The sequence below is a fragment of the Macaca nemestrina genome, chromosome 15 (genome assembly GCF_043159975.1).
Source record: "Macaca nemestrina isolate mMacNem1 chromosome 15, mMacNem.hap1, whole genome shotgun sequence".
NCBI classification, from domain to species: Eukaryota; Metazoa; Chordata; class Mammalia; order Primates; family Cercopithecidae; genus Macaca; species Macaca nemestrina.
Window position 1 is genome coordinate 572,647 of NC_092139.1, and position 24,782 is coordinate 597,428.

Sequence of the window (24,782 nt, forward strand, 5' to 3'; positions counted from 1 at the left end):
GCTGGGTCATGGCTCACCAAGGCAAGGGTTGGGCATGGCCTTCGTGGAAATAAAATGAGGAAGCACAAAACTCTAAATAAGCCAGCCAGAACAAAATCAGACCACTGAAGAAAAAAAAAATGACTGTAAGAGGTATCTCTTTAATGTGCATTCATAGTCTAACATTTTATCTGGGCAGACATGATCTCAAATAACCAGAAGGCAGGGCTCAACCTCAAGAAGGAACAGAGAGGAGGAAAAATTCAGAACCACTCGACTGAGCATTTAAGCAGCTTTTCTTCCCAACACAAGTCTCCTTCCAACCTCAAAGCTAAAATGTGGATCCTCCCCTGGTCCAGACCAGCTTTGAAAACTCCATGTGCCGTGTGGACAAGGGGGCCCCTAGGCAAAATTGGGGTGTCCCCCTGAGGCCCAGCGGGTCCTAGACTTGGGGTGCCCCCCCTTGGGCCCAGCAGGTCCTAGACTTGGGGTGGCCTCATTGGGTCCAGCTGCCCCAGACTTGGGGTGGCCTCGTTGGGTCCAGCTGCCCCAGACTTGGGGTGCTTTCCTCAGGCCCGGCACCCCCAGAGGTGGTTGCCTGCAGACTCTCCCGGGAGGCAAGCAGGGACACCCATCAGCCTGATGCAATGTCACAGCAGAGACATTACATCCGGAGAGCGGGATTTCAAATGTGAGACACATGAGAGTAAAGGTAAGTAAAGGAAAGCCCAGGGGTGGCATCTGTACTGAGCCTTGAAAGAGAAGCAAAAATTCAACTGCAGGAGATGAAGGGACATAGGGAGGCACGTTAGGGAATCTTGGGTAACAACCCAGTTTGGGACGGAGAATAAGGTTGGAGGGCAGGCTGGGGACAGGCTCCACATGTCTCCCAGGCAGTGAGGAAGAGACACGAGGGCAGTAAGGGTCATACTGTGGTCTGCGGGCAGCTTGGGGCACTGGGAAGCTCAGAGCCTGGCGAGCAAGTGTTCGGTCAGCAGTAACCGGGCAGGCCGCTTTGAACCATCCCTGGGATCCCCGGGACGGTAAATACCCTGGGAAAGTCAGAGCCGAGAGGGAGCTTGTCCCCCAGCTCTAAGTCTTGTGAAGAATGGGCAGCACCTTCAGTTAGGAGCCACTTGGGCTGCCGACAGAGCATGACTGCTAAAGCCATTTGATTTTCAGAATTCAAAAAACTCTGTAGGTGTGAAGACCCAAGTCTAGCTTTGACAAGCTCAGCAAGGTGCACACAGGGATTGGGATGCGTCTGGGGACCGGCTCACCGTGGGTTTGTGGGTCTGGCTCACTGGGAGGCCACCCCAGGCACCTGCTGCTGTCAGTTTGTGGTCCGAGAGTCTCAGGGACCTTCTAGGGCCTTCTAAAGCAGGCCCTGGGGCACATGGAGCCTCCAAGCTCCCGCTCAGGCAGGGCAGGTCAGCCACTGGCAGCTCTGAGGGTCCCTGGGCTGGGGAGATGTGGGGCGTCCCCCAGGACAAGGTGAGAGGCTCTAACCGCCCTGACCCAGGGCCCCCTCTTCTCACACCCCTCCTCTGATGTGTGGATCGCAGGCAGCAAAATGGGAAAAAAAGAAGAGGACCCAGATGGCTTCTGCCCCAGCCCTCAGACCACTGTGGAACACGATGGAGGTGTGAAGCCAGGCGTGAGAGAGAGGTGGGGCCAGCAAGCTCATCTGTCAGCAGCTCAGGCCATATGGTGCCTCCACTTTTCCTCCCCAGCATCTAGGTCCCAAGTGCTCACCCCCACCTTGCTGGCCACCCTGACTCATGCCGAGCGCTGCAGCCTACTTCCTGAGGACCATCCAACCTGCACCCACCTGGCACGGGCCATACTCCCAGGCCACGGTCCCAAACAAACCCCAACGCACAGCGAACGTATCCAGTCAACTCCGAGCAACTCCACGACAAACCACACACTCAGTTGCCTGAGCACAAAGTCACCCTCTTGAAGGCTGGGGCTGCTGAGTGGAGGCTCCCGGTGCTGCAGGACGAGGGATGGCAGGAGGGCCACAGACACCCACAGCTGTGTGGACATCCTCTCTCCTCTGCAAGGCCTGGACTCCAATCCTCGCCAAGGCAGATGTACTCAGCCAGGGCAGATTAAAGCATCCTGAGTTGCTTTCATTCCCGATTAAAATAACATTGCAATTTTTAAGTACAAATTATAAAATAAAATTTTAAAAAAAGGATGAAGTGATGGGTGAAACCAATCTTCCCACAAGGAAAGCTCCTAATGGCATTAACCGTGGGGAGAAAAGATCACGCTTGTATCGGGTTGGTTCCACCAACACTGAAGATAAACAGGAAGACATTTTCAAACTCTGCTTTCCACTTGCAAGTATCCATTAATCTCTTCTCTCTGAAGCAGGCTCCATGGAAGCCTGAGATCAAAAACATTTTAATTCAGGTGAAATTCCTCTGGCTTATTTTTGTTTTGAGTTTTTTAAAGTGACGTTTGGGGAAATTTTGTCTGAAAGACAGAAAAATGCTGGGAACCTCAAGAGGCCATGGAAGCACATTCCCCCCAAGGCCCCAGCAAACACTCTGGGTGGGACAGTGGGCTGCCCCCAGCGGGGTTGTCCTGAAGCGGGGGTGGGTGCCGTGGTCTCCAAGGAGCAGAAAGCCCACAGGGGAGCAGCACAGCAGCCACTGCTCTCTTCTCTTCTGGGAAACACAGCGTTTCTCCGTCTGACTAATCTAATAATGCTGGTTCCCAAAGACCATTTTCCTGTAAACTCACACCACAGAATTCCTGTTAAAATTACATCGTAGACAACTAACTTCTGGTTTATTCATGAGTGAGTTCACAAGGAAAATGCAGAGGGGGAGGATCTAAGATGAGGAGGATGGGAGAGAGGAAGAAAGAGAAGACCCCCCCCCGGTCCCCCGCCGCACCCTGCTCCACTCTCCCGCCGGCCTCTGCAAGAGAACAGGCAACAAAAGAGGGGCTCTGAGATGTGTCTTCCAGCACTGGGACAGGCAGAGCATCTACTCTCCAAGATGCCTGAGTAAAATGAAAGTCTGGCTGACCATCCAGTGCCTGCCTGCCCACAGTACCAGGTGACGGCCAGCAGCCCCCACACCCCACAGCTAACCCCCGACCCCTGCTCCAGCTGGGTCAGTTCTCTACCTCCTCATCCACTCCAGGCCTGGTGCTGGCCAGTGTTCTGGTTGTTCCTGGTCTCGTCCCCACCCTGAGCCCCCACAGAGGGACTGGGTGGCCCCAAGCCCTCCTCAGTCTTTTCCAAAGTAGACGTGCCTTTTGCACGGAGTCCATCCAGGAAGAGCTCAGCCCCCACCAGCCTGCCCAGAGCCACCGAGCAGCTGCTGGAGGCCCCAGGTTTCTCTCTGGCACTTTGTGAGTTTTCAGGAACCTCTCCTGCTCTCTCTACACGGCACTGGGTTGTGCAAACCGGCCTTCCGAGCGGCGCAGCCATCACCAGACTGAGCAGCACCCGGAAGGCGGTCAGTCAGGCCTCTGACCCCGTCTCCCCAGTGCAGAGTGGTGTGGGGTGTGGGTCTCCTCTGCCCCCCACACCACCAGGAGTGTCATTGTCTGCACATTCAGTGACCCCAGGCCAGAGAGGAAGGGAGTGAGTCTCTGGGCAGCACCAGGGAGAGCACCCACCACATCCACAGCCAGGGGACAGGCCAAGCGCCAGCCACCATCCAGGCTGTCTGTGGAGCCAGCACTGCCGTTGGTCAGCTGCCAGAGCTGCCCAGCGTGCACCCCATGGCCGCATACCCTCTACCAGCCTCTCCCTGACATCTCTGGGCACTAACAGAGCTTCCAAGCAGAGGCTGCTGCAACCCCCAGACCAGAGCAACTTTGCATCCCGCACGGCTAGACGGGGTCATCTCAGAGAGTTTTTCGCGCTCACACACCTGGGGCATTCAAGGCAGTGGGTGATCACTGCCTTTGCCAGAATCTACCAATGGGGGGCCAGAGCTTTGGCTCCGAACAACTGAGGCCACCTCCAGAGCTGCGGGCAACGACTGAGGGTCACACCAGCCCCCGAGTGGCACTGTGGACAGAAGCAGCCCCCCTGCCTTGGGTAAGCTCCCAGGCCCTCGGGCGGCTCCAGAGTGGAAAAGTCTCTTTGTCCAACTCTCCGTGGCTCCTGCACAGGCTGCTGGATCAGAAAACACGCCTGTGAAGTTCGTCACCATCCAGGTGCCCAGGGGGCCAGGGGCCCCTGTAGGAGTCTCAGTCTCTACAGGACAGAAGAATCCAGAAATCTGCCTCCTTCTCTTTGAAAACAAACTGCCCTCTAAGCCCTGACCCAGCCTCCTCTGCACAAGGAACAGCTACCCAGGGAGACAGGGCAGGGTCCTGCCCCCACTGGTAGCAGCACCCAGGCTGGTACCACAGGACTCCAATCCCTGCTCTCGTACTCTTTTGTTTACTGTTAATTAACAGGGCCATATGGAAGGAGGCGATAATCACAGCCAAGGACCAATGGGAGGGGAGCCCTGGGTGGCAGGGAGCCTGGGGGCCGAGGGGAGCCTCCCTCAGTCAGCCCTGGGTGAGGACACAGCACCCCCACTCCCCAGGCCACAGTGAGGCCAAGGCAGGCTCTGCCAGCACCTCGGAGGAGACAGAGCCAGTGCACACCCCTCAGCACCAAGCGGGCCCCCCCAGGCCTGCCCCAACATCCCTCCCACCTTTTGTGCACTCAGCCACTGGCATTGGAGGTGTCCTCGGGTTTCTGTGATTTAAAAAAAAAAAAAAAAAAAAACTACAAGGGCAAAATTCTCCACCTCCCTCTCCCAAAAGGATAATTATAATCACCGCTGTCATTACCATCGTTATCGTGACAGGACCCAACCCGCCTGCAGCCACAGAACCCCCCGCACCACCGCAGATGTTTTGTTTCCAAAATTAAACACCCAACTTTACCAGCCAATGATGTCCACTGATTCAAAGGTGATGCTGAGACAAGCAAAGCCCCTGGTGACTCAGAGGAGCAGTGAGAGCCCACCGCTCCAGCACAAAGCCACCAGCATTTGTTTATTTTCCTGGTTTGTGAATTCGATGGACAGAACCAAAGTCCACGGCCCCAAAACTACAGACAATGGCATTAAGGTGCTCAACGCCTAAACCAACTTCTTAGCTAACCCTGATTTTTAGTTTTAAATACAAAAATCCAGTTACACTACCACCATAGCCAACCACACTCCACAGCCTCACGGACACGCAGCGAGAAAAGGGGCTGAGAAGCGGCCGATATTTACTTCTGCACGTCTGTCCCACAAATGCATGCACCCTAGATATTGATCCTTAAGTTGAGAAATGCGTGACATGCAGACAAAACGTTCACGTGAGCCCCTCTACTCAGTACCTTGGGTAGGGGTCACACGTGACACACCCCAGACTCTGAGACCCCGCTTCAGAGGGGTCAGTGCCCTCCCCAGGTACGGAGCCGCTGGGTCCCACGGCCACAGACATATCCGTTGTTCCTCTTCCAGAAATGCGCATAAAGTTTCTTGTTTTGATATGCACTCCCCCTCCCCTAATGTCTCCTCTGTCAGACGCACAACATGTCCCCTGGAATCTCAGAGGAGCATGAACAACAGAGAGGCAGGAGAAAAACAGCACACGGCAGGCCAGGGAGGAGAAGAAAGCCCCCGTCCTCCAGAGCAGTTTCAAAAAGCCATCCTCAGACCTGCTTTTCCTGCAAAGAGAACCTTCATCTTAGAAATTAACTCTGTCTGCGCACCCTCTCCCTGTCTCTGTCCAAGAGGAAAAGCCAAGCATTGGGCATCTGCCTTTGTCAGAAAGAACGTAACATTGACTTACCTTTCCCCACAGCTATTGTCTGTCCTCTTTCAAAATGACATCACGGAAAGCAATCATGAAATTTACATGGGGGGTGCAGGGTGGACTGGGGGAGGAGAGGGAAGGCAGCTGCCTCCCGTACAGCGGTCACATGTGGGGAAGCCTGCGTGCGGGTTTCAATTAAATATCTTCTCCCCTTAGTGTGCGAACTCCTAAGCCAGCTAAAGGCGACGTCTCATTTACTTAATGACTGCTCTCATTAGCAGCAGTGGCACGGGCTGGCGGAGGAGGCTCCTTTGTAAATACGCTACCCATGAACCCTTGGGGCTCCAATATATCTGTTTACTCTCTGAGGTGAAATAAATTTACAGTATAGCATCAGAAAGATGGATCTGCTGAACTGGGGGTGAGAGGTGTCCCAGGCCAGTGGAGCCCTGTCCCCTGCTCTGAGCCTCGGCCAACAGAAGGTGCCTACATTTGTCCACCCTGATTCATAATCAATGTGCAGCATGATTGAATTTTTTGAAAAAGCAAAACACACAAAAGGGCAGAGAGCATTACAACCACCACATTCACACCCCTCTGCTTTCTCTGCCAGTGGTTCAGTCCAATAATTCCTAATAGCAGCAACCGGAATGACAGATGCCCGGGGTTAGCATGGCTACAGCGAAAGTACTTGACAATATTTATTGGTGGTTAGGAATATGACCTACCGTCATAAAGAACGGGCTGCAGAATTTATTACTCAGATGAACCGGGAATATTACATACTGGCTCATCTGCATATTCAAGTACCCGTGACTTAAATGGATACGTATTTTTTAACGGCATAAAAGGTAACTATAGCCACAGACCAAAAAACAAAGTCATGCACACAAAGAATAGATCAGGAAAAGACATTTTTCTGTGGTCACACTTTCCCTTTCACTTTAATTTTTACAATAATAAAAACCTTCCCAAAGAGAACTCAGGGACCCCTGAGGCCTGGGTATCCCACCCCCTAAAAAGACTGAGTTTATTCCAACCAGAGCGAAGCCCAAGTTTTCTGCTCTTTTTCTGATTCTTTTACAAATGGCCTGAAAGGAGCTATCCAATGAAAATCAGGACGAGAAAAATCCACAACACACACAATGGAAGTGCCCACCCACTTTCCATGCAGCCTGACTGTCTGCCTTCTCATCTGCCAGTTTGTGATTTTTTTTTCCCCACATTCAGGGATAAATGTAGGAATTTCTTAAGTAAGAGTACTCAAGGGCCAGAGTATTCTTGTTTGCGGCCCAAATCTCCTTCTTGTACTGATAAATCAGGCAAACAATTGTCCATTATCATAATCAGAATGTTAGAAACAAAACTGTGAAACACAAGGGTGAAAACTCAATGTGAGACACCTGCAAAGATGCTGCCATCCAAGGCCAGCTGGAGAACAAGAAAATTCACGTCTCAGAAGTTCAGTGCAGAGATTTCAACAGACAGTAAACATCATTTCTTGGTAAATTATGCAAGAACACAATACCCCAATTAATTAGCACCAAAGGGCTCGGGCCACCAAAAGTGTGAATGAGGCAGAACTGAAACATTTAGCTTTCTCTAAGAGACCATGTTTTGAAAATCTTAGTGGCTTATTTTTAACATACAATTTGTGCTTTACACATTACATACAAGCCAATAAGCTTCACCCCACAGGCAAGGATCTTAGGTTCTTGTGCACACACACTATCCTCAACAAATAAAACACAAAATGCACACAGAGCAATTGTTTAGATTGAGCACAAGGAAATAAATGCAAGCCTGCACTGGTCAAACTGAGGATGAAATATTAATTAGTCAAATGAGAACAGTTTGAGGTTTCCACAATGACTGCCTACCATTTTTAAATTCTGTCATAAACTTCTATCCATCAGTACAAAAGGACACACTCGGCTGTGAGCACTCCTGAAAGCCGTTTCTATCTCCTCTGGACATGCTGTGAGTGCCAGGACGTCTCCCATCCCAAACCTTCGGCATTCAGAAATTCTATTAAACTCTTATCGGCAGGCTGCAGGCTCCGGGCAGGCTTGCGGGCCATTGTTCCATGATGAAGATAGAATCAAAGGGAGGGCCGTTGCTGAATCAGCCTTATTTCCCAGCAACACCCAAGGTTTCATGAAAGCGACTTAATTCAGATATGCAGCAGTCACACCTAAGAAGCCACAATGAAGCAGAGGTGGCAGCGGGGAGAAATCAACCCGTACACCACGGGCTTCGTGAGGCCCAAGAGTTTTTTCAGGTAATAGAAATTATATTTGTGAAAACCTAAGTCTTTCGGCATTTCTCACTTCCCCTTTTGCACAATCACAGGCCTCCTGAGGTGCGGCGCTCTGGTGGTCGCGAATGGGCCCCCAGACCCTCTGTGGGCTGCTCAGAATGTGCCTGGAAACTTACAGCTGGTGCCTGCTGGCAGGACCTGGAAACTGACGACTGGTGCCTGCTGGCAGGACCTGGAGGGCCCTGGGAGCTCCCGCCGGGAGGTCAAAGTGGCATGAGCAGTTCAGAAGAGGAGCTGTGATGAGTGAAGGTTCGCACTCTTTACCTGACACGGCAAGAGAACAAAGGAGTCCAGGGGAAAGAGCAGGGCCGCAAAGGGGCCGCCGCCCTCCAGCCCCCGGGAGGGAGCCTGAGCGGCGGGTGGATCGAAGTCTGATCAGCACTTCGGACAGCGCTCTCCCCCCAGAGCGCCTCCGTCTTTGTTCTCCGCACAGGGACGCTTCCCAGCTCGCGCCGGTTTTCAGCCATCGCCAAACTCGGGGCTCCGGGCTGAGACAGAGAATTCCAAACCCCAGCAGACCCCTGCTTGTGAGTGACAACAGCAAGGTATAGTCTTAAACTTATTTTCTTAGAGAGGGTGAAAATTTGTCAGGACTTTTGAAACCATAAAATATTTTCTCTTCCATAACTAAGCATGGGGTTAGTCCCTTCGGGTTTTATTTCATAAAAACCTGTGGGAAACTCACATGTGACTTTTCCATAATATGTTTGGAAAGATCCACCAGGAAATAACTCCTGTCTGATTGGCGGGTCCTCAGACTCCACACGGGGAGGGAAAGGGAGATTTGCAAAACCAAACTTGCGCGGCGGCCGCACTCAGAGAAAGTGCTTTGTGTGAGTGGGGGAGCAGGCGTAATGATCGCTTAGCTGGTAAGATCATCTCAAATAAAGTGTAATTACTGGTGCAAATCTGCACACAGACGTTCCAAGTGTCCGTTCATTTGCTTCATAAAAACTCTTTCAAGTAATTTTGGTCTAAACTTTCTGCATCTGTAATTGGCACCACCTTCTCCGGTGACCAGCTGGGGGTGAGGGTTTGCTTGTTTCCTTCTGAAAGCTTCCCCGCAGATGGGCGCCTGCCTTAATGCTGCAGACGACAATTAGGGCCGTTGTGTGAGGCCGAGATGGTGAGCATTAATATTGTATAGAACAGCTGAGGGCGGGGGTGCTGCCCCAGGCCGGCCCTGGCAGATGGAGCAAACAAAACCGGGATCCACTCTCCGCCACACTCGGGGCTGACTTTGTGTTTCTGTCTCACACTCACGCAGACACACAAACGTTTGGCACCCAGTTTGTGACACTCTCACACACACATGCACACTCACGCACATGCACTCACACACAGCAACTTTGAGTGTGATGAGGACACAAGCAGCGGCAGCCCCAGCCAAAGCCCCTTAGCTACAGTTAAGTCCCAGGGGACATCTGCCACACACAGATTCTCTCTGCCCACCTTCTCACAGAGCCTTGCTGCCAGGCCAAGGGCTCCTGACACCCACCAGCTATATGGCCTGCTAGGCAGATCTGGGCAGGTAAATCACCAGAAAGAAGGCCTGACTGGCCTCTGCACACACCCTGCCCACCACTCTCCAACCTCCAACCTTCTGCAGGGCAGCATTCACAGGGCTCTGAGCCGTCAGCACTTCTGCAAGCCACAGGATCCGCTAGAAGAGGAGGTGGCAGTTTCCCCAGGGGCCCTGGCCATTGTTCAGGAGGGAGCATGTCTGTCACCTCCTCGGCTGCCCAGAAAAGAGCACTGAGCACTGATGGGGGGACACACACAGCCAATTAGTCCCTTTGGCATCTTCGCAGAAACTTGTGAACAGACCAGGGAGGGATGCGAGGGGCTGGGGGTGGTACGCACCCAGGAAGATCCCGCAGAGTGTCATCCTGGCCAGGAGGTGCACCTTCTCTCTGGGAACACACGTCACTTCATGCTGAAAAAAGTTGCTGCACAAACTTGTGTCCCGGGGCCCTGGGGAGACCCCACTGCATCCAGCCAATCAAGACCAGGGAGCAGATAATCACAAATTGATACCCCGGCTGCCTGCCAATGAGACTCTCTTCTCCACACAATGGGCTCAGGCCCCAGACAATCTCTCCCCCCACCCCGCAGGGCCAGGGAAGGGGAGTGAGGGGAGGCACAGGGCTTCCCACACAGTAATGGACTCACAGTGAGGGAGGGGAGGGGCCCTTCCTGAAGATGCATCCCTTCCCCCACTTCCTCTCTCCGGTGGGACTGTCAGACCAGGTCCAGGATGAAACCTGGTGGGGAACCAGCCAGGATGGGTGAGTGGGGTCAGGTCTGGCTCCACACAACCCAATCATTGGCTGTTGAGAGGGCAGGCCCCTGAGAGCCCTCAGCTGCCGTGGTTGACTCCCCACCACCAGGTGCCAGGAAGAAGCTATGGTGGGAGGTGCCGGGGGAGGGGCACTGTAGAAGTCAAGACTCCCTGGACAACCCCAGGCCCTGCAGGCAGAGGCTGGGGTGAGCAGGAAGGAAAGGGCAGGGAGAGAGCGCTGCCCAGAGGGACCTGGATCTTCCAGCGGCCAGAGCCACACAGGGGTAGGGAAGGGCAGGGTGTGTGGATAGGAGTGAAGGTGCACACTGCAGAGGCCTCTTCCGGAATGATTCCTAGTCCCTCAAACTGGGTCCACAACCTTTAACGGCCCACAGGGGCCCTTTGAAACGATGAACTTGGCCACAGCATCGAGCCTGGCTGTCCTCTGGGCCAGCTTTCCCTGATGCCGAGGGAAGCTTCCATCACCCCAGGCAGCTCAGGGTCACCTCCTCATCCTCAGGTGCTGCAGGTGTCTGTCCCTGCAGGGGACAGGTGGAGGCCCAGGTGATGCTGGCTTCTTTCTCCCAACACGTGGCCAAGTCCAGGCTAGTCTCTCCCATCCAGGGCAGCATTGAGGGGGAGACCTGAAGTATGGAGGGTTCAAACCTTTGGAGGAGGCAGATCTGGACTGACCCCTGACCGGCCCCTCCCAGCTGGGTGGCCAAGAGCAAAATGTTTAACATTTACATCTTCGGTGAGGCCTGTGGTGAGCACTACTGGGCGGCAATAGATGGTAAAGGGTGTCCCAAGGGAAGGAATGAATTGCACTTGAGTTGGGACACCCCTCAAGGAATGAGTCGGGTTGCTGAGGGTCTGGGTGAGGTTGGGACAGACACCACAGGAGACTCCAGGGCTGACCAGAGCCATGAGGTGAGCGGCAGCACCCCCTGAGGGAGAAGCCGAAGAAGGGCAGATTTGTGGGAGTTGCTGGCTCTGCTGGGATGTCTGAGCGCCTGTTCGTCACCAGGTGACACTGTCAACAAGAGTGTCAGTATGGAGGCTGAGGCTCAGGGCAGCGATTGGGCTGGAAATAAATGGTGAGTCATCTTGTTTAGAGGAGAGAACAGTGAGGGGGTGAATGTGCTCAGAGGCTGGTGAGCGTGCAGGGAAAGCAGGAAGGAGCAGGTGGGTGCAGGCGGAACAGGTGGGAGGCCAGGAGGGGCAGGTAGGGGTGGGGAGATAGGTGGGGCAGGTGGAGGTAGGCAGGGGAGGGGGGACATGTGGGGGGCAAAAGAGGGGCAGGTTGGGGGCAGGGGAGACAGGTGGGACAGGTGGGGCCAGGAGGGGCATATGGCGGTAGAGAGGTAGGTGGAACAAGTGGGGGGAGGGGAGGGAGGTGGTGGCAGGAAGGTAGAAGAGGGACAGGGATCAGGTGGGGCAGGTGGTGGCAGGGACCAGTGGGGCAGGTGGGGGACATAGACAGGTTGGGCAGGTGGGGGACAGGGACAGGTGGGGCAGGTGAGGACAGGGAGAGGTGGGGCAGGTGGGGACAGGGACAGGTGGGGCAGGTTGAGGACAGGGACAGGTGGGGACAGGGGCAGGTGGAGACAAAGACAGGTGGGGATAGGGACAGGTGGGGACAGGAACAGGTGGGGCAGGTTGGGGACACGGACAGGTGGGGACAGGGGCAGGTGGGGGCAGGGGCAGGTGGAGCAGATGAGGACAGGGAGAGGTGGGGCAGGTCGGGATAGGGCCAGGTGGGGCAGGTTGAGGACACGGACAGGTGGGGACAGGGGCAGGTGGGGCAGGTTGAGGACAGGGACAGGTGGGGACAGGGGCAGGTGGGGCAGGTTAAGGACACGGACAGGTGGGGACAGGGCCAGGTGGGACAGGTTGAGGACAGGGACAAGTGGGGACAGGGGCAGGTGGGGCAGGTTAAGGACACGGACAGGTGGGGACAGGGACAGGTGGGACAGGTTGGGGACAGGGACAGGTGGGGACAGGGGCAGGTGGGGACAGGGGCAGGTGGGGGCAGGGGCAGGTGGAGTAGGTGAGGACAGGGAGAGGTGGGGCAGGTGGGGACAGGGACAGGTGGGGCAGGTTGAGGACAGGGACAGGTGGGGACAGGGGCAGGTGGAGGCAGGTTGAGGACAGGGACAGGTGGGGACAGGGGCAGGTGGGACAGGTTGAGGACAGGGACAGGTGGGACAGGTTGAGGACAGGGACAGGTGGGGACAGGGACAGGTGGGACAGGTTGAGGACAAGGACAGGTGGGACAGGTCGGGAAAGGGACAGGTGGGGACAGGGGCAGGTGGGAACAGGTGGCAGCAGCAGTAGCTGTGTGGAAGAGTGGTTTCCCCTCTGAGTTCTGCCTCTTCTCCTCGTCCACAATGATGTCTGTGCTTAGACAGGGGAAGTGACCTGGGGCAGGTTGCCAAACTGCTCTGTGACTCAGTTTCCCGATCTATCAAATGAGGGCAACAGAAATGTCAGAAAGTGCTGGCAGGGGTTGGTGCTGATCCCTCCGCCCGCCCATCATGGAGACACCCCTCGCAGTAGCCATGTGGGCCCTCCCAACACCACAGCTATCAAATGCGGTTTGCAGTCCCAACTTGCTCCATCTGATTGGGACTCCCTACCCTTGGGGAAAATACGTTCTTCGGATGGAGTTAATTAAGATTGATTATTTAAAGGAACAATGGTGAGAAATCCAGGAAAAGCTTGTGCTGCTGTCTTTTGGTAGAACCAACCAGCCTGGTAATCCATTACGTGATGAAACGACTTGGACATGTTCAGAATCAGGACAGACAGAGCCAGCGCTCCTCTCTGAAGGTCTGCTCGAGAAAGGCCCTTCAGCCCCCGCACCCCAACTCAACACACACTCAGGGGGCCAGCGCCAGGGGAACCTGGCCAGGCTGAGTCAGAACTCACCAGGTTGACCAGATGCATTAGGGTTTGAGGGGCATTTGCCATAGGCCAGGCATCCCAGCCTCACCCCACAACTGGGAGAGTCCAGTCCCATGTGTGGGATGCAGCTCTGGCTATCGAAGGTGGCAATACCTCAGCCTCCCTCAGGGCTGCGTGTCAGCACTGTACCTCCCTGCCCTCAACAGGAAGCCAGGCTACAGCTGACCCAAGGGAACACCAGACATCACCCACCATAGCTGGGTTCCCAGCACTCAGCACCACCTGGACTGGAGTGATGCTGAGCCAGAGCAGGGGTCCCGCCTGCTGGACACACCCCGGGCTCCAGAGGTCACAGGCTGCTGGTCATCGCTGTCTGGGCTGGTACTGGTTTCTGCTTTAGTAGGCCCCCCAATACATGTGCAGCTCTGAAGCCCCTCTGGTCTGCCCATACGGCTCCTCTGCTTGCTCTGCCCTGACCCAGGGCCAAGACCTTGGAAGGAGGCATCCTAGGTGGATGGGCTGTGTGGATGCTGGCTGAAACAGCAGAGTGACCTGGAGGACAGAAGCTGCTCAGAGGACCCAGGTCACCAGGCCCTCAAGCCTCTGAGGGGACCAGCCCAAGGGTCCTGGGGGTCTGTGCATCTCAGAGCCGCCTCAGCAACAGTCCAGCCCAGGAGACAAAGGATGCTGGGACAGAGGAAAGACAGAGGAGAGACAGCTGAGGGTTGGGGGCACCAGCAGGAGAAGGCAAGCAGCTCCCTGCAGCAGCGGCAACCTAGGCCAACCTCAAGAAGAACTGGAAGCAGTTGCCGAGGGGCTTCCTTTCCATCCCCCTGCAAGTCAGACTGGTGTCAAAGTTCTGCAGAGCTCAGAGGGCTCTCTGAGCCTCTCTGCCCCTGTGGGCAGGGGCAGCTGAACAAGGCTGCAAGCTCAATCATGCATAGTTGGGGGAAGCCAGGAGGCTCCATGCTGAGCCCAGGATGCTGCACCTGCCCAGTCCTGTGGAGAGAGGGACACAAGGTCCTGACAGGGAGGCCTGACCAGGAAGGAGTGTTAGGTGAGGGCACAGCATGAGTGAAGGCCGCATGGCAGGAAAGGGAAGCACATTCAATGAACAGCAGGACTGGGCTCAGAGGGAGGAGCTCAGAGTGAAGGACTTGGAGAGTAAGAAGCTCAGGCTGAAGGCACTACCCTGGTCAATGGGCCCAGGAAGCTAAGAGCAGTATGAGAAAGTACCCCCGTCCCCCCGCCTGCCCACCTCATGACCTGGCCACCCTGAGGTAGAAGAAAGTGGGGAGGAGAGATAGGTGTGCCCAGAGTGGACCAGGAGAACAGTGAGTGACAGGCCCCTGCCTGACTGTTCTAGGAGCATCCAAGAGGGTGAGGCAGGGGTGGAAACCCCCTGATGCCCTAGTCCTACCAGCACAGAATGACAGCCAAAGGCAAAAAGCAGCTGAGCCAGTAGGAGAGATAAGAGGTGGAGACAAAGGCCAAAGAAACAGAGGCAATGGCCAGGGAGGGGGCCCAGGGACCAGGATCAAGGGGATTAAACACAGAGATGGACACAGACAGAGGCAGGAAAGGAGACAAAGGATGTGGGGAAAGAGGTAAGACAAAGGCAGAGAGGTGAGGCAGAAACCAGGCCGGCTCAGACAAACAGATGGACAGAGAGGTGAGGAATATAGAGAAAGAGAGGAAGACACAGACTGGCCGACCACCAGGGTGCCCAGGAACCAGCTTGGGGACAGTAGGAAAAGGGAGCAGCTGGTGGGACGCCCTGACTGTCCCTGTCATCGCCTTCCACCTTGCAGGGGTCACACCACATCTGCATGTGCACATGCGTGTGTGTGCCTGAGTGTGTGTACACACACGTGTGAGGACAGAGGGCCCAGCGCCTTGCCCTGCTCCAGGCTCTGTTTAAATGGCTTTGGAATTGTGCTCCCAGAACAGATGGCCTCGGAGATAAAGCTACCGGGTGCCTGGACAGAGAGCGAGACTGCGGGCGGTTGCCATGGCAGGCTGGACTGGTGAAGATCACTCATTAGCAGACAGAGAGCAAGGCCCACAAATGTCAAGATGGGCTCATGGGGAGGGGCACCCCCAGCAGAGCCCCAGGAGGGAAAGACCCTGGACTGAATGTCTGGGCCCTGCATTCCCAAGAATGGAGCTTGGCGGAACAGGTAGGCACTGGCCTATTGCTGACTGATGTCCAAGGACAACAGCCATGCTGGCCTGGCCATGTCCGGAGAAACACCCGCCGCCCAGTCTCTGTCCCAAGATGCCTAAGCTGGAGCCCGAGACACACTGACCACTGGATGGTTCCAGCCATGCCCCACGTTGGAGATCAAGAGCCAGTCTGAGGCCAACACCACACTCTGGGATGACAGGACGACTTCCTGAGTGAAGAAGCCTCCATCCTCACATACATCACTCTGGGGGAGGGGTGGGAGCCAACCACAGGGGCTCTAGAGCCTGTGCCCAAGGCCCTCCCATCCCAGCTGGGAGTGCAGAGAGGGAAGGGGCAGCTGGAGCCCTGGACAGGGTCTAGGAGGCAGACCCTGGAGCCAGCTCCCCTACCATTCCAACAAGCACACCCTGAGCACCTCCATGGCCAAACCCCACTGAGGAAGCCAGGCTGGACAAACCCCACTGAGGAAGCCAGGCTGGACAAACCCCACTGAGGAAGCCAGGCTGGACAAACCCCACTGAGGAAGCCGGGCTGGATGTCCCCACTGCCACTCAAGCCATGGGTCCAGCCCCTGAGGAGGAGGAACGAGGATGCTCCCATTGGTGCCAGCCACAGGGCAGTTTCATCCTTTAGTTCCCTGAGGGTCCACAGTGTTGTTCCCAACTTGTAGGTGGGCTCAGAAGGGTCAAGGGCCCACAGCTCCCAGACAAAGCTGGGACTGACGCCCTGGACTGTCTGGCACCAAAGGCTGGATCTGAGCCAAAGAAGGGCCTCACTGATGCCTTCCTCAAATGAGAGCTCAGGAGGGACAGACCCAGGGCCGGAGGAGTCCCTGCTAGGCTTTAAAGGAAGGCAGAGCCAGCACAGGAGGTTTCTGCCCTGGAGCGAGCAGAAGGCATACGGAGGTCCAAAAGCAGAGCCGGGGCACACAGTGTGGGGTCCAGGAGCAGAGCCGGGGCACACAGTGTGGGGGCAGCCGGGACGGCAGAGCCAGGGCACACAGTGTGGGGTACAGGAGCAGAGCCGGGGCACATAGTGTGGGGGCAGCCAGGACAGCAGAGCCGGGGCACACAGTGTGGGGGCAGCTGGGATGGCAGAGCCAGGGCACACAGTGTGGGGTCCAGGAGCAGAGCCGGGGCACAGAGTGTGGGGTCCAGGAGCAGAACCAGGGCACACAGTGTGGGGGCAGCCAGGATGGCAGAGGGGACCCTGGGCAGGTGCCTAAAGGGCACACCCACCAGGACAACAGGGAACACGGGCCATGGAGCCTGGAAGGCCTTGGGCCTAGTCAGCCTGGGACTGCCCAACTAGCCCATGTGCCTGCACCTGGCCAGGCCCAGGACCTCTGCCTAGAGCCCCAGAACCTTCCCCGTGACCCCAGCCTAATATCCCCTCCAGATAACCCCAACTTCCCAGGCCAGAGCAGCATGGGCCCTCCAAATCCAAGAGCCCCGGGAGGCCCTTCCACCCCTACCACACACAACAGACCCTACACACACACACCACACACACACAACACATGCAGACACACAGACATACACACCATATGCACACCACACACATATACACACATACCACATACACACAACAGACCCCACACACATAGACACACACACAACACACACAGACATACACACCATATAGACACCACACACACACATAGACACACACATACACACACACCACATACATCAAACAGACCCCACAGACCCACAGACACACACACCACACACAGACATACACACCATATAGACACCACACACACACAGACATACAAATACACGCACACCTCACAAACACACCACACACATACACACAACACAAACACACACACACACACCATATACACATCACACACATATACACAGACACAAACACACTACATAAACACACACACCACACATACACACATGCAGTGTGTGTGCAGTGGATGTGCAGAGACCCACCAGGATGACACCACCTCCTCTGCCAGCACACAGGCCATCAGTTCCTCCTTACACGAGGCCCCAAGCCCTGTAGAGCCCCAGTTATGACCAGGAACTAAGGCTCAGACAGTGACTAAACTCAGCAAGTTTCCAGGGAAAGTTAATGGCAGAGCAAGGACACCCCGGAGGTCCCAAACACCATAGCCCACCTCCCCCAACGAATGCAGGAGCAAGGTGTGAGCCCCGAGGAGGTGGCAAGGGAGCGAAGCCATGTTCTGAGTGGCCATTGTCCCACCACCTGTGCCAAGAGCCGCTGGCCCTCCCGGGCGTGGGTTTGCCGGCCCCACCCCAACACTTCAGCTGTAAGGGCACCTGTATGCAAATGCCACCAAGGGCGCAGGGGGAGGGGGCTGCCCAGGCCAGAGCATGTAGGGTACTGGGAGAAGGACAGAGGAGGTGACCTGGGTGACAGCTGTGTGCTTGGGGTTGGGGGGCCACAGGCCCCTCCCCCAAGGGATAAGCAAGATCATGAGAGGAGGGGTGTGAGCCCCACCCTGAGCCTAGGAGCCCGAGGCACCAGCCTAAAGAAGGGGCTGTCAGGCCAGGCGCAGTGGCTCACGCCTGTAATCCCACACTTTGGGAAGCTGAGGTGGGCGGATCACAAGGTCAGGAGTTCAAGACCATCCTGGCAAACGTGGTGAAACCCTGTATCTACTAATGATATAAAAATTAGGATGTGGCAGTGCACGCCTGTAGTCCCAGCTACTCAGGAGGCTGAGGCAGGAGAATTGCTTGAACCCGGGAGGCAGAGGCTGCAGTGAGCCGAGATCCCGCCACTGCACTGCAGCCTGGACGACAGAGTGAGACTCAATCTCAAAAAAAAAAGAAGGTGGAGCTGTCCCACCTGAGGAACAGTGTGCTTGGAGCATGGGCCTGCCTGGGCCCGGGCACATCAGTCACCATATGAAGCAGGTGCGCTGATGCCTCCTCTCATCCAGCTGCAAAGTCTCCTTGGAAACCCTGCCTTGGACCCGCTGAGTCTGCAGGAAGCTGTCCCACCTGGCAGTCCCGGCAGGAGGAAGAGCCCCAGCAAGCGCCCCTCACACACCACGATGGTTCCAGTGAATCATCACCGCCCCTCACAGGAAGATTGAATTTACTTGTTTTACAGGCTCAAATAAATGATAGATCTTTTCTGAGGCCCGTGACAGCATGGCTGAGTCAGGAATGGGGTCCCAGTGGAGCCATGTCACTGGTACACAAAGTCCCAGGCCCTGACCTGCAGCAGCCAACACAGACTTGGAGGCTCAAAACCACCAGATGTCCCACAGCACCACATGAAGAACTGAAGGGCAGGAGCTTCCAACACAGATCCACATGACAGGCAATGTGTGCACACCAGGTACACAGGGGACCAAATACACACAAGCCCTGAGACCACACAAAGCCCGTGGGTCAGATTCAAGGTAGCTGACACCCAGCTGGACCACCGAGATGTGTACCCAACCTGCACCCTCACTGCAGCCACAAGCTTGTCTTGGGCGCCCCCCAACCTACCTGACTGAAGAGGACCAGAAACATGGGAACATTCTGCCACTGGTTTCCAAGTCACAGAAGATCCCAGACATTCCACTGGCTCCAAGTTAATGAAGCAGCTTGCAAACTCCTGCTACTCCGCTGTCTCCCTTTGTGCAAGTGTTCATCAGCCCCATGCTTGCAAAAGCTGGTTTCTTCTAGTGCCACACAAAAGCCCATTGCAATTGGAAACCTGCAGGAGGAAGACTTGTCTGTAATTTGTGCTTTTAGGTTGAAATTGCCACCTCTGTTTCTGACTTCAGTGCCTCTGACCTGGGCCTGGAAAGATGAGGAGTGGGAACCTCCTGGCAGCCAAGAGCATCCTGTGGACAAAGGAGCTAGGGGAACGCAGGAGCCAAACACACTCCCACACATTGTCCTGGGGTTGGAGGGCTGTGTACCTCTGGAAGATACAAAGGATGCACAGCCGACGTTCTCTTCTGAACCCATCCTCTGCCCAGGACAAGATGACCTGGGCACTCCTGATGCAACCACTGAGAACCTTGAGGACCTCGTGCTCCCCTGTGCCCCGCTCCCCCAGGCCTCCTCCACACAGATACTCCTGTGTTTCAACACCCACAACAAGCCTGGTCCTGACTGACCTCCTCCAAGTCCTACTCATATCAGGACCTTTGGACGGCCCTGACACAGCACTTAGCACCCTTGACTTTGCCAGAAAGCTCAAAGAGGTGAACTCTCTCTTCCACTGGGATGTAAGCTCCCCAAGAGTTCCTGGCACACTGACATTGCTCCTTAAATACCTGAATGCTCCAGCTAGTCCCCCGAGTTCTCCACAGGGAAGACCAAGTCACATCCTGTTCAGGGCTCTCCAACACCGACCATGAAGGCCTGACCCCTACTCTCCTTGGGGCCTGGCCCAGATATCTAGACTGAGCTTTTCTCATCAAGCACCAGCCTCACGACCCTGTCCTTGCCTCTGTGCACCCAGCCTGGCCTAGTCCCTGCAGTTCCTGTACTGACACCCTCCCCTTCCCATAGCCAGATCCCTGGGTGTCCACCTCTTCTCTGAGAGGTCACACTGGTCATCCAGACACTCCAGTGTCTTAGGACCTGAGGACTAGTCTGCCCATCACTGACCACCAGCTTCTTCCCCTGGATGCCCGTAGGGGCAGAGAGGAAACTAGACCACTCTCCACAGAAACTAGACCACTCTCCACAGTAGTAGCCCCTCACCTAGGGAAGGCCTGTCCTTTCCCCACAGTCCTCCACTCCCACAACTTACCATGCACCAGTTCCCAGCTGCTGCTTTAGGGCCCTCATCCCTCCAGTAACGTGAGTAAAACTCCAATATCCTAGTCTACAGACCAGAAACCCGAGGCCCAGAGAAGAGTCAATATTTGAGCCTAGGTCTTCTGCCTCCAGAGAGCCGTTCATATTCCCTTGTCTTCATAGCCTCAAGGCAGGAACTTAGAGACAGGGAGAAATGACATCTTCACCCAGCATGGCCCCAACCTGAGGCAGACAGTAGAGCTGCACAGAGGGGTTGTGTGTGCGTGCATGTGTATGTGTGTGAACATCCATGTGTGCACATCTGTGTGCATGTGCATGCCCATTTCTGTGTGCATACGTGTGTGCATCTCTGCGTACACATCTGCGTGCATGTGTGTGTGCATCTGTGTACACATCTGTGTGTGCATGTGTGCGTGCATCTCTGTGTACACACCTGTGTGTGCATGTGTGCGTGCATCTGTGTACACACCTGTGTGTGCATGTGTGCATGCATATCTGTGTACACACCTGTGTGTGCATGTGTGTGTGCATCTGTGTACACATCTGTGTGTGCATGTGTGTGTGCATCTGTGTACACATCTGTGTGTGCATGTGTGCGTGCATCTCTGTGTACACACCTGTGTGTGCATGTGTGCGTGCATCTGTGTACACACCTGTGTGTGCATGTGTGCGTGCATCTGTGTACACACCTGTGTGTGCATGTGTGTGTGCATCTCTGTGTACACACCTGTGTGTGCATGTGTGCGTGCATATCTGTGTACACACCTGTGTGTGCATGTGTGTGTGCATCTGTGTACACATCTGTGTGTGCATGTGTGCATGTATATCTGTGTACACACCTGTGTGTGCATGTGTGCGTGCATATCTGTGTACACACCTGTGTGTGCATGTGTGCGTGCATCTCTGTGTACACATCTGTGTGTGCATGTGTGTGTGCATCTGTGTACACACCTGTGTGTGCATGTGTGCATGCATATCTGTGTACACACCTGTGTGTGCATGTGTGCGTGCATCTGTGTACACACCTGTGTGTGCATGTGTGCGTGCATATCTGTGTACACACCTGTGTGTGCATGTGTGCGTGCATCTGTGTACACACCTGTGTGTGCATGTGTGCATGCATATCTGTGTACACACCTGTGTGTGCATGTGTGCGTGCATCTCTGTGTACACATCTGTGTGTGCATGTGTGCGTGCATCTGTGTACACACCTGTGTGTGCATGTGTGCGTGCATCTCTGTGTACACATCTGTGTGTGCATGTGTGCGTGCATCTCCGTGTACACACCTGTGTGCATTTGCCTGTCTGTTGTGTGGGCCTATGCATGCACATTTCTATGTGCATGTCTGTGTACAAATGTACATGTCTCTGTGTGTGCATGCACATCTATGAATGCACCATCACACACCATTCCTGCCCCCATGAACAGGACTCGGGCTGAGGAAGCACAAGAGCTTCAGGTCTAGCCCCTCACCTGGGAGAGAGCCCTCTAGACCAGCCCCCATCGGCTGCCATCTAGGGAGTTGAGCCAAGGTGGAGCCCCTCACCCCGCTGGTCTCCACCTCCTTCTCAACCCAGGGTCCATGATGCTGCCCTACAACCCCCTCCTCAAACAAAGAAAGCTTCCTCAAACTGGGCTTTACGCAATCCTCAGACTCCAAGGTCCCAGCTCCCTTGGGCCTTTGCAGGTGCTGGCTCCAGCAGGGACACCCTCACTTTGACCATGACTAAGGGGAAAGTCTCAGGTCAAGCATCATTCCTCGGAGGACTGCCTGGGCCCCTTGGCTGGTTGGAGTTCTCCATGCTGCACTCCCATGAGCTGTGTCTGTGGATGCTTTCTGTGCCTCCCCCAGCATGGCCTGGCCAGTACCATCACTGAGTGTCTCAACCACAAGCTGCCTGCAGCTATTTTGCCTTCTGCAAATGATGATCCAAAGTGTCTTTATATCTCTGCCTCTATTTGGTGGTTTTCCACATTTAGCCTGCCATGTGGGGCCATTATATAGGAAATTGCTTCATCAGGAAGTGAATACCTGTAATGGGAATAGCATATATCAGGGAGAGAACGTCCTGGCCATTAAGCACCGTTCTGGTGGCCACCTTCCTCTCATCTCATCCTGTGTTTGTTTAGAAGCCCTCAGTGGAGCTGGGGAGGTAGGGGACAAGAAGTAGCCCTGCCAGGCGCGGTGGCTCAAGCCTGTAATCCCAGCACTTTGGGAGGCCAAGACAGGTGGATCACGAGGTCAGGAGATCGAGACCATCCTGGCTAACACGGTGAAACCCCGTCTCTACCAAAAAATACAAAAAAAATCTAGCCGGGCGAGGTGGCGGGCGCCTGTAGTCCCAGTTACTCGGGAGGCTGAGGCAGGAGAATGGCGTAAACTCGGGAGGCAGAGCTTGCAGTGAGCTGAGATCTGACCACTGCACTCCAGCCCGGGCGACAGAGCGAGACTCCGTCTCAAAAAAAAAAAAAAAAAAAGAAGTAGCCCCTTCTTTGGGGAGCCCCCCCGCCCAGGAAGGCTGGCACAAAGGGTCAGAAAAGATTTTGATTAAGCTGAATGTCTTCAAGGTGAAGAGTTACCTGAGATCTGAAACAGAGGTCCCCCAAGGTGGGGGGTGTCTGACACTTTCTATTTTGAGCTGCCAGTGATGCGAGCTTGTAGTCCACAGCAGCTGTGTGACTGGTCCGTGGTTTCTAATGGAATGTTAGTTGGGGTTGTGAGATCTCCAAGTCTGAAGCCTGCTACATTGTAACAAGTACTTGGGAAAGGAAAATAAATTTCAGGACCCCAAAATCACTAAGCCAAAGTATGTCAGGCCAACCTGCCTCCCATTTTATTCCTGAATAAGATAGCGACAAAGATAATCTGGAAGGCTACATCCTCCCTCACAATTTCCCCACAAAGAAACTCTTCTTGGGCTTCAAGATCTTTGCCCTAAAACAGTTCTGTTGAATTTCACCCTGGCAACGTAAATCGATAGCTTACCTTCGCAGGTGCGGGACAATGGGCAGGCAGAACGCATCAAAGGCATGCCGCTGCCCACCTGAGACAAACGCAGGTCTGACGGCTTCCTCTGCCCTATTTACGTAAAAACGCAGATTCACTGAGTCATAAGTGACTATTTCTCTACCCGCCTCGCATGGAAATTGTGTGTTCAGTGAAACGCTGTTCAAAGACCTAAAAGATTGCAACTGTTTGTCTCTGACCTCCCTACGGCCCGGAAGCCCACACCGAGTTGTCCTGCCTTTCCAGATGAAACCAATGTACATCTTGTACATACTGATTAATGTACAATGTAGATACTGACTAATGGCTCATGTCACCCTTCAAATGTATAAAACCAGACTGTGTCCCGATCACCTCGGACACATGTCACCAGGACCTCCTGAGGCAGCGCCACGGGCCATGGTCACTCATATTTGGTTCAGGATAAATCTCTTCAAATACTTTACAGTTTGACTCTTCTCGTGGACACCCTTGGCTTCCCCTCCTCAGAGGAGCCCCTGGGCCCTGACTTGCACTGCTCAGCGAGGGCACAGAGCGCAGACACCTTCATGTGCTTGGGCCCCCTTGATGGGCCCTGAAGGTTCCCTATGTGGGTTAGGGTTAGGATCACAGGGGGAGCTGCCCCTCCTTGCCCCCACTGACAGCACTCACTCCCTCCTGTGCCCCTATGGCACCAACACTTCGGTATAAAGACTCGGCCTCTAAATCATCCTCTCTGCTCCACCCACTCTCTCTTTCCCCAGGGTCTTCCTGCTAAGCCAGTCTCTGGGAAGCTTTCGGACTGGGTCACAGCCCTTCTCTGAGCTATTCTGGTGACCCTTGTTGAAGCTGGAATTGCACAAGTACATGTCATCATCTGTTCAGTGTTAGGCCTAGGTGAGGGGCTGCATGGGTCAGCCTTACCTGGTGCTGAGCCCACGGGCTGCTCAGAGAAAGTGCTAGATACATGTGGACACATGCAGAAAAGACATTGGTTAGGACTGCGGACACCCCCCACACATCTAAGGGAGGCTGCGGCTGGTTGGGGCATCACAGAGGAGGCTCAGAAAACAGACCTTCTTTGAGAAGCTGGGGGAGTAGGGAGGGGCAAGGCCGGAAGACGGGGTCCCCGCACAAAGGGCTCCATCTGCAAAGTCAGCCCTGCACCTGCCCTGGTGCCCCATCCATGCAAGCAAGCACCTGGAGCTCTCCCCGCAGAGCAGAACAAGGGGCACCAGGGAGGGCCCAGGGTCTGCAGCACCCACGGGGCCACCTCCTTCACTACCAGGCAGAGAAGGTGGTACGGCTCCAGCACTGGCTCAGAAGCAGGGCCTCACTGCCACCCCACACCTAGAGGCAGAGGCCGGCCCAACCAAAGGCTGCCCTCACCAGAGCTGGGGGCTCCTGGAGGCCACAGGGCCAGAGGCTGGGCTGCAATCTGGTCAGTCCTCCCAATCCATGCTGGGTACCCTCACCCTCACTCAGGGGCTGAGCCTCCAACCAGCACCCATCCCTTCTCTCCTTAGAGCAGGCCCAGGCCTGGGGTCTTGGGGAGAAGTTGGCTCATTTCCTCCGGGCCTGCCCTGCCCTC

General features: G+C 55.1%; 1 protein-coding gene across 6 annotated transcripts in view; it reads right to left on the reverse strand.

Moving 5' to 3' along the window:
- LOC105470457 (myelin transcription factor 1) overlaps positions 1–24,782 on the reverse strand; it is a 112,868-nt gene that overhangs the window by 69,720 nt on the left and 18,366 nt on the right. For 2 of the 6 annotated variants that reach the window (XM_011722439.3, XM_011722433.3), the window contains exon 1: positions 5,794–6,135. The gene's annotated coding sequence lies outside the window, so the exon portion shown is untranslated. Of the gene's footprint in view, positions 1–5,335; positions 5,540–5,793; positions 6,136–18,935; positions 19,147–24,782 lie in introns of those variants that run through there. The other 4 variants (XM_011722442.3, XM_011722441.3, XM_071078986.1 and 1 more) reach the window with 3 other exon arrangements.